The sequence below is a fragment of the Pan paniscus genome, chromosome 1 (assembly GCF_029289425.2).
Source record: "Pan paniscus chromosome 1, NHGRI_mPanPan1-v2.0_pri, whole genome shotgun sequence".
NCBI lineage: Eukaryota > Metazoa > Chordata > Mammalia > Primates > Hominidae > Pan > Pan paniscus.
The window spans coordinates 53,587,713-53,602,634 of NC_073249.2; positions in this window are offsets into that span (position 1 = coordinate 53,587,713).

Sequence of the window (14,922 nt, forward strand, 5' to 3'; positions counted from 1 at the left end):
TGATCTTCTCTACTCTTTTTTATAGGACTGTCTTCAGTCCTATAGTTTATAGGACTAACTCATTTGTGGGAAGGGAGAAATAGATATGCCAACTTTAATCATGTAGGTCAATCTAAAATTATAGCAAATTGTTCTTAAAAATAGTAATTTTGCTTATAATTAAACAATATGCTTATATTGTTATCCAATAGAATTGTGTTTTATTACTTAATGTAAACATGTGTTTGTAGACACAAAACAAAGACCCATTTTTCTAAAAATAAATAATAGAAATCTTTCACAAATTGCACTATAATTACTCACACTCCAAGGAAATATAATATAGTTCCACTCCAAGATTTGTATTTTCTTCTTTTTGTATCATACACAAAATATATTTCATACTAGTGACACCAAGCTAGATATATTTGTACTTGGAAATTAAATACAATTCCAAAAAGAAACATTTCTAAATTTATTGACTTCCACTCTCTGATCTGTATGTTATTCATATAGACTAAGAAAGCATGAGTAGTTCATCAGAATATATTTTTTTCCTCTGAAAGTTCTCGACTTTCAAAAAACAGGAGCTATGAGACACTTTTATTAATAGACATGAGATTGCTACTGAAGTCGATGTTTGTAAATACACTGCATAGCCATATAGGCATAATTAAGTTATACATTGCTAAAGTAATATTTTAAAGCTTTAAGTTCTTTTAATTACTGATTATTATCTTATGCAAGAAATCCGTTAAAAAAGGTAATAGATTCCAAATTTTAATTGAGACCACAGAATGAAAGCCACCAAAAGATCTTTCAATCTGTCATAAGATTTCACAAAGAAACTGACATTTTGTGATATATATTAGGCAGGACAAGTTAAGCTACAGTGAGGGAAGAGAGAGACCCTCTCATATTGTTTTATACTCAGTACCTGTTTTAAGAAAAAACAGGGAAGTAAAACCAAAGACAGGCAGCCCGGCGCCAGGCCCGAAACCAGGCCTGGGTCTGCCTGGCCTAAACCCAGTAGTTAGAAATCAACTCATAACTTAGAAACCGATGTTTTTCATAGATTCCAGACGTTGTATAGAAGAACACTGTGAAACTCCCTGCCCTGTTCTGTTTCTCTCTGACCGCCAGTGCATGCAGCCCCTGTCATGTACCCCTTGCTTGCTCAAATCAATCACGACCCTTTCATGTCAAATCCTTAGTGTTGTGAGCCCTTAAAAAGGACAGAAATTGTGCATTTGGGGAGCTCGGATTTTAAGACAGTAGCTTGCCGATGTTCCCAGCTGAATAAAGCCCTTCCTTCTACAACTCAATGTCTGAGAAGTTTTGTCTGCTGCTCATCCTGCTACAACAGTGCAGTAATAGATTAAACTCCATACATAATCTCAAGTGGTTTAATATAATAAACATTCTATTTTATATGGAATGATGTCTAATGCAGAAAATGATTTGACATTTTAAGATAAAAGATTTTATAAATGTGCATTCATTGAAACAATATAAAAATACAAATCATCAGAACAATAGAAATATATCTAAAGTATTTATTACCTTTACTAAAAATTCAGACTTGAAAATAAAATATGGAGAAAACAATAATTATTTTAAAATTTCAAATGTTCTTGGGCCAAGTTATGAATGATTTGATTTTGAAAACAAAGTATGATCACTTTTTAATTAAAAATAATTGATTTTTAATGTTTCTGGCAAAAAGCATACTGTGAAATAACTACAAAATAACTGACATTTCCACTCGCAAACAAGTTGCTAAAAATAATTAAGTAGCTGTGCTTGATACGTTATCAGTAACTAAAGGACAGAAGTTCTTATTTTGAAGCATTCAGCATCCTCCAAGTTAGTTAATGTGGGCAATCCTCATTTCTCAGTTTAGTGATGTTAAGATTTATTCTTGTACTAGAATCAAGTTGCAACCTAATTTAAGAAAAAAAAAAAAAGAAGTAATCAGTTACTTCTGAGTCACTGTTACAAACTCAAAAGCCTAAATTAGCCAAAGAGGAGATGGTCCTCTGTTCATTTTGAAATGTAAAATTTTCAGGTCACATATTTTTCAAGATAAGAAATCTGTCTGGTGAAAATGTGTTACCTAATTATCAATATAGTTGTGACATTTATTACTGAAATTTAAAATCACTTAATAAAATAATTTTATTTTGTTAAAATATTATTTTGGGATTTGAGGGCTATACTGTCATTTTTTTTTCTTGAGTTTGGCTGAAAGTAAGAAACCATTGAAAATGTATTATTAGGAATCTGCATGAATGATGGTTTAGTATTCTGTAGTAGTTCCTGTAATATTTTTAAAGTTTTTCTTAGTCAATATTAAAAAATATTGACAAGATCTGCCCTCATAATCATTTAAACTCATAATAATTTAAACTTTCAGAGCAATTATTCAAGCTTCCCTGATATCTTTCAGTATTCTCTAACACTCTCCATTTGTTTACTTCTTTATATCAAATAACCACCAAAGCAATTACCAAATCCATATAGCCTCGAAGCAACTTGGTGAAGTAATTTAACATCTTTTCGTATCATAGATAGAAGCCAATTTTCATCAGAGTCTAAAATCAATTGTTTCTCTATAACTCTTCCAATATCATCATAGAATAAACTACAGGATACAGATGATGATCACGGGTGAGTAATTTATTTTGTGTATACAATATTTGTCAGGCCTCTGGACCCAAACCTGCACGTATACATCTAGATGGCCTGAAGTAACTGAAGAATGACAAAAGAAGTGAAAATGGCCGGTTCCTGCCTTAACGGATGGCATTACCTTGTGAAATTCCTTCTCCTGGCTCAGAAGCTCCCCCACTGAGCACCTTGTGTCCCCCGCCCCTGCCCGCCAGGGAACAACCCCCTTTGACTGTAATTTTCCACTACCTACCCAAATCCTATAAAACGGTCCATCACTATCTCCCTTCGCTGACTCTCTTTTCGGACTCAGCCCGTCTGCACCCAGATGATTAAAAAGCTTTATCGCTCACACAAAGCCTGTTTGGTGGTCTCTTCACACGGACGTGTGTGAAAATATTGACCACCTCTCTAGACATGTCTGTGTTGTAATTGGCACACCTTGCATCCTGCTATGCTGCATTGCACTCACTTCTACAGAGATGGCTACTTGACCCTCAAGCATTCAGGAGCTAAATGGCGGGGCATGTTGACCATATGAAAAGGTGGCTGGTCACTCAGCAGCAATTCCCCTGTCTTGTAACATTTCAGGAATGGTGCTCTGAGAGCCAAGACAAATGAATTTTACCTGTGTCCATTTTTTAACGAGATGATGCATAGGAACCTTTGCTGAAGGAAACAAGTTGTTAAGCTTGCTCTTGGAACAAGGATTCATTCCAACTGACTTTTAGGAGCATGAAACAACTGACAGTGGTAACTGGGTGATGAAACTGGAAATTATTTCTGCAGAAGAAAAATTATTGTAGATACAGACACCCCAGATATGGACACCCACAATTATTATGTGGCAACTTTATGTGGTTTTATGTGTTCATGAACTAAAAAAAAAAAAAATTGTCATGAGGCCCTTAGCAGCTCAAAAATAGGTCTCCGCTGAAAATTTTTAAAATTTTATTCAGCTGACAATACCTATTGTTGTTCATCACACCAATCGGATTACCGCCTGCTCACAGAATATAAACACAAGGCTATTATTTTATCCTAGTAGAGAAAAAAATTCCCCAAAGGGCAAACCTGAGATTCATCTTGAATTTCCCTCTTCTCCTTTACCACACCTTCTATCCATCAATTCGTTGTCATTTCTTGTGATTTTCCTTCCTAAATGTCTCTCAGATCCAGTCTCACCATTGCCTTTCTGGACCAGTGAACTCGGATGTTAGCCTTATTCTGCACTTCTCAGATAAACCTCCCAAACCCCATCTTTCCTGCTTCCATTCTTTTCTCCAAATTATGCTCAGAAAGATTGTTCAAAGATTTAAATGTATTCTTAGTTAAAATCATCCACAGGCCTTTTATTACTCTTAGAATAAGAACCAAAGTGATTATCAGGCCTAATAAATAGGTATGATCTTCTTGTCATTCTAACTATTCATTCAGTTATGCAAAAATACCTATCAAGAACCACTGTTGAAATAAATAAGTACTTTTCAAGGACTGTCTCAAATATCTTCACTAACGATAATATACAACTAAATATTTCCTTTATATACCCTCATAGTATCCTATGCCTCTTCACAGCTTCTTGCTCTGATGTGTACTTGTGTTATTAGTAACAGTATTATAATGTACTATTTGATCAATAGAGAAGAAACAAAATTTTAAAATCTGGTTGGAAAGACTCTCTCAGGGAGAAAATGTATGTTTTGTTTAGAAATACACTATTGGGCAAGTTTAGCTTAAAGAGAAGCTCATATGGAAACAGCACGAAGGGGCTAAGATAAGACAAGTGACAGCTAAACTACACATGAGATTATAGGAGAGATTTAAGAGTAGAAAGAGAACTAAGTCCAGTGAGAAGATATCATGAGACAGGAGGTCCAAGCACCATTTCCCAGGTGAGAAGCCTAGTCAACTGTAGAAGAGCTTTGACTAGAGAAGCTTTTAGTGCCAGAAGGTAGTAAAAAAAAAAAAAAAAAAAAAAAAAAAAAGATTAATTGTTTGCTTGTTTGTTTGTTTTTGAGACTGAGTTTCGGAGTTTCGCTCTTTTTGCCCAGGCTGGAGTGCAATCACACAATCTCAGCTCACCGCAACCTTCGCCTCCAGTGTTCAAGTGATTCTCCTGCCTCAGCCTCCTGAGTAGCTGGGACTACAAGCATGTGCCACCACGCCCGGCTAATTTTGTGTTTTTAGTAGAGACTGGGTTTCCCCATGTTGGTCAGGCTGGTCTCGAACTCCTGACCTCAGGTGATCCACCTGCCTCAGACTCCCAAAGTGCTAGGATTACAGGTGTGAGCCACCGTGCCCAGTGGATTAATTGTTTTTGTTTATGTGCTGTGGTATACTTCAGGGTACCTGCTTCCTCCCCTCTTATCAACTTAAACCTTCAATAAATTCTATTATTTATAGAATCCTGTCTAATTGATATTTGGAGAATAAAGGGATGCTTAGCAATAAAATAGTGTCTCAAGGCAAAACAGGCAGCTGAGAAAGAATAGATGACATGAAGAAAGCAGTTCCCAGGTGAAGCACTCAACATCATGTTTAAGACAATTTGATTTTCCTCTAACTTAAAGTAATTGTGCTAGGGGAATGGAGAAACTGCTACCCACCTACATCTGTTTAATGCTAGTTTTTCTTGATAGACTAAAATTCCTGAAGTCAGGGACCATGACTATCCACACAAAGCCCTAGGTTATTTTATTTATTTATTTATTTGGGACAGAGTCTCATTCTGTTGCCCAGGGTGGAGTGCAGTAGTGCGATCTCGGCTCACTGCAACCTCTGCCTCCTGAGTTCAAGTGATTCTCCTGCCTCAGTCTCCTGAGTTGCTGGGATTACCTCACTCAGCTAATTTTTTGTATTTTTAGTAGAGACAAGATTTCTCCATGTTGGGCGAGTTTGGCTAAAAGAGAAGCGTATATGGTAACAGAGTGAATGGGCTAAGATAAGACAAGTGACAGCTAAACTGCTCCTCATAAGATTATAGGCTTGTCTCGAACTCCTGATCTCAAGTGATCTGCCCACCGCAGCCTCCCAAAGTGCCGGGATTACAGGCTTAAGCCACCATGCCCAGCCTCCTAGAATATTGATCTTGGGAAATACTTGTTGATTACCAACGGGGCATTGCATTATAAACTCTGGATATCAAAGAATACCTAATAATTCAGAAATTAGGCCTTATAAACTGGTTATATTCTGTGTGTCCACATATTATTTAAGAAATGCAACCTTCTAATTTCTTTTCTCAAACATATATGTGTGCCAATCAGCATGGAGAGAAAGCATTGAGGGATAGGAATAGGGGAGAAAAAGTAAGAACATTATTTTACTTTAAAAGCATTTTCAATTTGGAGTAACAAACTGCAGCTTAGAGAACAGGGAAAAACTAATCCAGTGGTTTTGAAGCCATTATGTAGAAAGGGAAATATTTGAAATTAAAATCTATTGGTTCAGTCCTAATACAAACCACATCACTGACGTGCACATGCAGAACAAAGTGGACAATGGCAGGCGATGCAAATCTCATTAATTCTACACATATAATTGCCTTGTTACCTTTCTGCTTCAGTTTCTGTATAAGATCATGGGTTGCAAAAATGTATTTACATGTATAGCTAACCATAGCTAAGGAAAATCTAATAAAGCAAACTTCTGAGAAGTCAGGAATCTCTTCCCATGATGCAAAATTGGTATTTAAAAAAAAAGGTCCAATTTTTTGGTGCACCTTGTGCTACTATTCTCAAGATATTAATTCCTAGACCTTAAAGATTGAATCATTTTAATACAATGCAAATGAACACACTATTCCCTGTTATGCACATTATATGTATGTGTGTTTTGAAAGTGTGTGTGAGTGGCATTTCAGTATCTGCCCTTCCTGTTATAGAGTAATTCTCTATTAATTGTTAGGATTAGGGGCATGCAATTTCCTGCCTCCACTACAGAAAATGAAGATAGAAAATCCTCACTCTTTCATTTTCAATAATCTAGGCTTACCTACGTCTAAGGTTTTAATCTGGAGCTGACAAAGTGAAGATGAAGAGGTGGTTCAAATTGATTTGTGATGCCTTACAAAAGCATCAGTGATGCCCATTTGCGGTATTCAACAAAATAAAACGTCTAGCAGTGGATGCAGTATACAGTAGTACTATTCTGGCTAGATCATTGTCCTACCAAACTTCAGGATTCTCATTGATTCTTGCCTGTTTTCCAAGCCTGCCTCTTTATTATTAAGTTTGAAGCGTAAGCCCCCATATCTATCTAAAAATTCCTCTTTTGTATAAGAAAAATGTGTTTTTGTCAGTTTAAAAAAACTGTGATAGTTTTTTTTTTTTTTCAAAAAGAACCATAGTAATTCTTTTTGTATTCACATCATTTGGTGGTTCCCTCTGTATTGAGTCTCCCCTTTCTGTTAACTGTTTTGGCCAATGGGACAGTAGCAAACAAGATGAAAGTAGAGGTTGTGAAAAGGCTTATTTATTGTGACTTAAGACTTTTTGCTCTCTGTGAGACCAGGGCTGGCTGATCTTGAGAATTCGAGATCACATAAAAAAAGACCAAACTTCTTACCAAACAAGTTATTGAGGCCATTATAGACCACTGGATATCAACCAATCTTCCAAGTGACCACAGAAATTATCTAAGACAGCTGAGACCAGAATAACCACCAACTGTCCTACATAATTATGTCCTACATAAACAAAACATAATAACTGTTGTTTTGAGCTGTGAAGTTTTGAACTGATTTATTATATAGCAAAAGGTAATTGATACACCAATAAATAATTTATATGCCCAAAGAGAACACACTTTTCTAATTCACTCATCCAACTCTAAATTCGGGATCACTGGGTGATATCCATTTCTTCTCTAGTTTCACCCCTCAGACGCTAAAGTCTCTAAATCAGAAAAGCCTAGATAAAATAGAAAGAAAAACTATTCTACCTTTCTCATCCTCTCTCTTTCTTTTTTCAAAAATGTGTCATTACATGTAATTCTGAAAAGAACCACCTTCAACGCCATCTCTTGGTATTCAAAGCAAAGTTTTCCGGCTATAGTAGAAATAGAATCATATATTGGCTACTGGTTGACATGATACATCACATTTTCCAAGATAGCACCCAAAATTTGAAAGACATTGCTGTCAATGTGACCCTATATCTGAATATCCAATATACAACCCATAGCTCTCTATGGCCTGTGCTTCTGGGCCACAAGGTATATAATACCACTAAATATTATAGATATTGGACTACTGTACTGGATTTAATAATATCTCCCAAACCCATGTCCACAGAGAACCTGTGAATGTGACCTTGTTTGAAAATAGGATATTTGTAATGTAATCAAGTTAAGATGAAGTCATACTGCATTAGGGTAGGTGCCAAATCTGATAGGACTATTGTCTTTTTAAGAAGAGACATATTTGGACACAGAAACGTAATGAGAACCTCATGTGACAATAAAGGCAGTTATGCAGAAAAAAGTAAGGAAACACCAAGGACTGCCAGCAACCACCAGAAGCTGGGAGAAAGCCATGGAACAGATTCTCCCATGGAGTCTCCAGAAGGAGTACATCTCGCTGACAACTTGATTTCTCACTTCTGGCCTCCAGAGCTGTGAGAATAAACTTCTCTTGTCATAAACCTCCACTTTTGTGGTCACTTGTTGTGACAGCCCAAGGAAACAAATACACTTATCTTCATTTTTTTACTTTGAAGTAAGTTGCTTGGTCAGTGGTGTTAACGGGGGATACCAAGATAGTAATGGCAAGTAAAATAAATTAAAAGTACTTTAACCAGACAGCCTGACAGTAGGAAATAATAAACAGTCAATTATTCCTGTGTTCCACTGGGCTAATAATGATGTAGGCTCTGCGTGGAAATTCGTTTTGCCATCTGATCTCCAGTGTAACAGCAATGACCTTCCTCAAGGTGACCCAGGCCTCTCTTCCATTTAAGGAACTCTGATGATTCTATAATTTCCTTCAGATATGAGAGTGGAATAAAGGTCGATGACTCTCATGGTTATATGACTCAGGTTCTACAAATCAAGGAAAATGTTGATGGATTGCCTATCAACTAGTTTTATTCCTTTATAAAACAGAATTTAACTACTGCCAGTGAAATTTTATTTGAGATCCGATCATGACATCCATCTGATGCCTTTGATGGTAACCATAGCAACCTTACTTGAGACATTGAGAGCTGATACCCAGTCCTGCTGCCTTGGATTTCCTCCCATCCCAGCTGAGATCACAGTACTTGACACCATTCCCAGCCATTGATGGTTTGGCTGAGAAAAATTTGGCCCCGTGTATCCACCCAAATCTCATCTGGAATTGTAATCCCCACCAGTTGAGGGAGGAATCTGATGGGATATGATTGGATCATGACGGCAGTTTCCCCCGTGCTGTTCTCATGATAGTGTTCTCATGATAGTGAGTGAGTGCTCATGAGATCTGATGGTTTTAAAGTGTGGCACTTACCTCATTCTCCTCCTGCCACCATATAAGTTGTGCCTTGCTTCCCCTTCACCTTCCACCACGATTATAAGTTTCCTGATGCCTTTCAGCCATCTGAACTGAGTCAATTAAACCTTTTTTCTGTATAAATTACCCAGTCTCGGGTAATTCTCTACAGCAGTGTGAAAATGAACTAATACAGCCGCATTCCAGGCATAGAGAGAACAGTAATAAAGTGCTAATATGATTTAGATATTAAATATTTTGATAAGGCACGTGAGTTGTAACTATAGCCCAGTGGATCACGTTCTTGTTGCTGGTTAGAATTACCCAGGGAGCTTTTTAAAAATATTGATGCTCAGGCCTCATTCTAAATCAATTAAATCAGAATCTCTGAAGGGAGAGCTTGGATGTTTATATATATTTAAGGATCTTTAAATCATTCTGATGTACAACCAGGATTGTTATTTTTCCCCTAAATATGGAATTAACTTGCCACTGTCTCTGAAAATTAACTTTCTTTGTGGGATACTGATATTCACTGGTATGTGTTTGCCTGTGAGTGTCTGTTGAGGAGTTAATCTGAGGGTCAGGAATATCCCATGTGCCCTTTCCTCTTCTTTGTCTCAGTTACCACATTTAATCCCATGTCAGTCCTCTGTTTCCACATTCAAATCTACATCTGACTCTACCTATGAGCATCCACCTCCCATTACCCTCAACTTCTGAATCCATTTGACTGTACGTGCCCTTAGCAATGATTTCTCCAGTATCAGCAAAAAGTTGTATATTTTCAACTTCTTCTCTGCAAATTCTCTTTACTTTCTTTCTTTAAAAGGAACTCATATCTCTCCTTAGGAAACTATATTTCCTGAATATTGAATAATGTCTCATTTCTTCTCTCATATTTCTTATTCCACTAGGCCTAACAGTTAGGTTGGTCCTCTCCTTGATACTCATGGCTGCTTCTAGGTATGTTTTCCTCCCTCTTTCCTGAATCACTCCCTCCAATTCTGAATCTCATGTGATCAGATGAATGCAATCCACCAACTATTATTCCTGTTTTTTGCCACATGCCATTTATAAACCTTGCCTCCATTTCTTAAATATTTTAGCTTCTGGATTAGCATTGGATTCCTCAACAAAATTCCTGTTTGATTTTTGGTGATCTAAATATGCAGTAGATGAACATTCCAACTCTGTGACTGCATAATTTTTAGATCTCCTCTCCTAAAAAGACCTTATCCTCCAGCACTCCTCAGCCACTCATTCTTATGATCATATCTTAGAAATTTTCAGTATTAATAGGTGAAAAAAGCCTTCAGAATCTCATTTCTGTTGAAAGATAATTTTCTGAAAAAGATAAAGTCATGACTTTCAAAGAGATATGAAAATAAACATGTGTTAAAGAATTTATTTTACTTCTATGCTATCAGGAATCCAGGCAGATGTTGTAACTGGAGTAAAGGAATGCTGAGATGAATTTGCAAATGGAAAAAAAGAAAACTTTTTCCACCGAAGAGAGGAAATCACCCAAATCACTATCAAACAAGACTTAATGTACATATCTCTCAGTTGCATACAACTTTTACAAATAGTTACAATATAGGTCAAAGACAATGAAGAGGACCAGAATCAGACAACTTGTAAGGGCATGTTATAGGTGGTGCAAAGTTTTCCACTAAGACACAAGAAACTTTTCTATAGTTTACATAGATTCCACACTGTGATTGACCCTCAATCTTTCTAGCTTTCTCGCTCTAGAAATATGTACACAGTAACCCATGGACCACCCCCACCCCTACCCCACAGCTGCTGTCTATTCACCATCCCTCACATCCCTTGTAATGTCTCTTTCTTCTTTTCCATGCTTAAATATTTACACTTAATCATTTTAATAGCCCTCTTATATGTATCTTTAAATTTCTTGTTAATTTCTTTTGTTATTATACTCAACTGAAAATCCTTGGTAACACTAGTTAAGTTCAACTCTTCATCTGTGACTATTTTATATGGTGACATATACCCACAGATACAGAGGGCTTTTCTGCTCATTGTCCATTCATGTGCTCTCCCATATTTTCCGGCCTCTTTGCAGTTTATTCAGGACAAGGGACTAGTATTGTCAATGCTCTGTGACCATGTATTATTTCCCAGATGAAGCATTTAAGATCCTGTGCATAAGCCTCAGTACTCTCTTTCCCAGACTCATAGTTAGAAAGAGGCTCCATCAGCCTAGGTCCCTGAATGACCATGTGGAGCAGAGCACACACACACACAACCCCAGCACCACCACACCCAATACCACCAACCTAAAGACATATAAAATGAGTGAGATATCAACTTGGTTGCTTAAGGCTAGTGAGAACAGAAAGTTGTTTATTACTGCTGCAGAGACTAGTTTATCCTATGTAAAACATGTGTTGACTGGCTTCACTTTAAATTTGTAATTCATTCCAAATTTCAAGCGTTTCTTTAATGCTCCTAGAAATGATACTACAATTCTCTAGTGTTTTTGTTTCCTATTCTCCTAAAGGACTATATCAGAGTCTGTTTTCAATACCCTAGTGCTTTCTCCCTCATCCTCAGTCCCAACTGATGACCTTGCATCTTATTTAACTGAGGGAAGCCCACAACATATAACTTTCAAAGTATCTCAGGAGCATATCTTTGATAATATATATCTGTACACTCTGTCCATTTTTCTTTTGCAATGGATAAATTATATCTTCTCCCAATTCAGACCATGCCTTTATTTTTATGTTGTATTCCCTTTTTTTTTAACTTCTACCCAAGAACATTTCTCTAGTGGTATTTTTACTCTCTACTTAACTATTCCCATTAGCATTTATAAAGGTAGGAGAACACCTTTACAAATTGAAAAAAAAAAAGCCTTCTCAACTTAATTACTTATTTAGTTAATGTCTAATTTCTCTACACTTTCCGACAACAAAACTCTTTGAAAAAGTTATCCATGCTTCTTGTTCTCAATTCTTCTCCTTCCATTTTCTGTTCAACCTATTCTTCTTTTGCTCTCACCACTACATTAAAATAGCTCTTGTCATGATACCATTGATCTCTGTATTGATAAATTAAAAGTCAGTATGCAGCCCTCATCTTGATCTGTCAGCAAGCAGCACTTGACAGATAATTTTTTCCTTCATCATTTGTCTGAGACAACACACTAGTCTCTCTCCTATCTCACTGACCACTCCTTATAAGACACCTTTCTTCCCAGTGAAAAAAATTCTTTGTACTTAATTCTAGTACAAAACATGTTACGAATAACACTGAAGTGCGTGAATTGGATAACGTTCTCACCTCTGAAACCCTTATTATTCAGAGTTAGAATGAAAAGAAAAGTTGGAGTGAAGAAAAAATCCTTCAAAAGAGGGAAAGTGCTCTATGCAGAAGTGAGGGATGCTAGATAAACATGCAACATATTCTAAGAGGACACAGAATTCCTATAATTACAAAAAATTAAATACATGTATAGAAATAATAAATATTATTTTATTGATACACTAATACGGTACTACTTCAGTGCTTAAAATGATGATATAGAGGTATGTCTAATAACTAGAGTTTAATGTAGAGATAAATGCTATTCTAATAAATGAAAATAAACATAATACAGTATGAAAATATGGGAGAAACTTTTTGCATGCTACTCATCTGACAAAGGTCTAATATCCAGACTATAAGGAACTTAAACAAATTTACAAGAAAAAAAAAAAAAACCCTATCAAAAAGTGGCCAAAGGATATGAACAGACACTGCTTCTTCTTTTTCTTTTTCTTTTTATTTTTTGAGATGGCGTTTCGATTTTGTTGCCCAGGCTGGAGTACAATGGCACAATCTCGGCTCACGGCAACCTCCACCTCCCGGGTTCAAGCAATTTTCCTGCCTCAGCCTCCTGAGTAGCTGGGGTCACAGGCATGTGACACCATGGCTGGCTAATTTTTTTATTTTTAGTAGAGATGGGGTTTCTCCATGTTGGTCAGGCTGGTCTCAAACTCCTGACCTCAAGTGATCCACTCACTTCAGCCTCCCAAATTGCTGGGGTTACAGGCCTGAGCCACCATGCCGGGCCTTAGCAGACACTTCTTAAAAGAAGACATTTATGTGGCCAAGAAACATATGAAAAAAAGCTCATCATCCATAGTCATTAGAGAAATGCAAATCCAAACCACAATGAGATATCATCTCACACCAGTTAGAATGGCGATTATTAAAAAGTCAGGAAACAACAGATGCTGGACAGGCTGTGGAGAAATAGGAACACTTTTACACGGTTGGTGGGAGTGTAAACTCGTTCAACCATTGTAGTGGACAGTGTGGTGATTCCTTAAGGATCCAGAACCAGAAATACCATTTGACCCAGCAATCTCATTACTGCTTATATACCCAAAGGATTATAAATCATTCTACTCTAAAGACACATGCACACGTATGTTTATTGCAGCACTATTTACAATAGCAAAGACTTGGAGCCAACCCAAATGCCCATCAATGATAGACTGGATAAAGAAATGTGGCACATATACACCATGGAACACTATGCAGCCATAAAAAAAAGAATGAGTTTATGTCCTTTGCAGGGACATGGATGAAGCTGGAATCATTATCCTCAGCAAACTAACACAGGAACAGAAAACCAAGCATCACATGTTCTCATTCATAAGTGGGAGCTGAACAATGAGAACACATGGACACAGGGAGGGGAACAACACACACTGGGGCCTGTCAGTGGGGGCAGGAGGAGAGGGGAGGGAGAACATCAGTACAAATAGCTAATGAATGTGGGGCTTAAAACCTAGATGATGGGTTGATTGATAGGTGCAGCAAACCACCATGGAACATGTATACCTATGTAACAAACGTGCACGTTCTGCACATGTATCCCAGAACTTAAAGTAAAACTAAAGAAAAAAAAGAAAAATGAAAAAAGAAAATATCTGCTTGATTTCTCTTTCTTGCAAAGTTATAGGAACTAGCAATAAAGCTGGTTTGTTTATAATTGTTAGAGAATAATTTTCACAAAAGTAAAATCATGACTCTCATACAAACATAAAAAGAACAAAGATTTTATTGAACTAATTAATTAATGAGGGAAACAGTAGGATTTTAATAACTAATTCAAAGAGCATAGGCAAAACTAGAAAATATATGAAAAAATATAATGCCTATGTTAGATATAATACTAGTTATTGTCTAACAAGTTAATTAATCTGTAGGGCAATTTATTCCACTGTACAGAAACTATTTACATTTCACCAAAAATACACTATTCAAAAAAAAAAAACAACTTTAAAGTTGAAGCCTGGGAGCCTGATATAAACTAAGAACCTTTGCCTATATAACATGCCCCCATATGACATTGAAAGGATGTGTTGCCCAGCCAAGTTTATCAAATTTTTGAACATATTCAAATTTGAAAAAATGCACCATTTTAATTAGAGATGAGTGATTAAAGACAATGAGATTAATTTTTTCCCATTCAATTTCCAGGAATCCTTGAATTCAATCCACAGTTGAACTCCAGAACTATAACTATCTCATAAGGCTGTTGTGCAGGAAAGGAATTATTCAGCAGGTCTGTATTGCTCAGATTCTGCAAATTTTCAAGGAAGGACATTCCTTAGGAATATCCCTTGGCCAGCTTCTGGTAGATGAGCACTGAGTCCTTGGAATATTATGCTTGGTAAGATATTTTATATGTGTGAATGAGGTCTTGGGCTGCTTTGTACCTGATGGATTAGATAGTTTTTGCAAACTAATATAATTTATAGTGAATTCCTGTTTTTGCT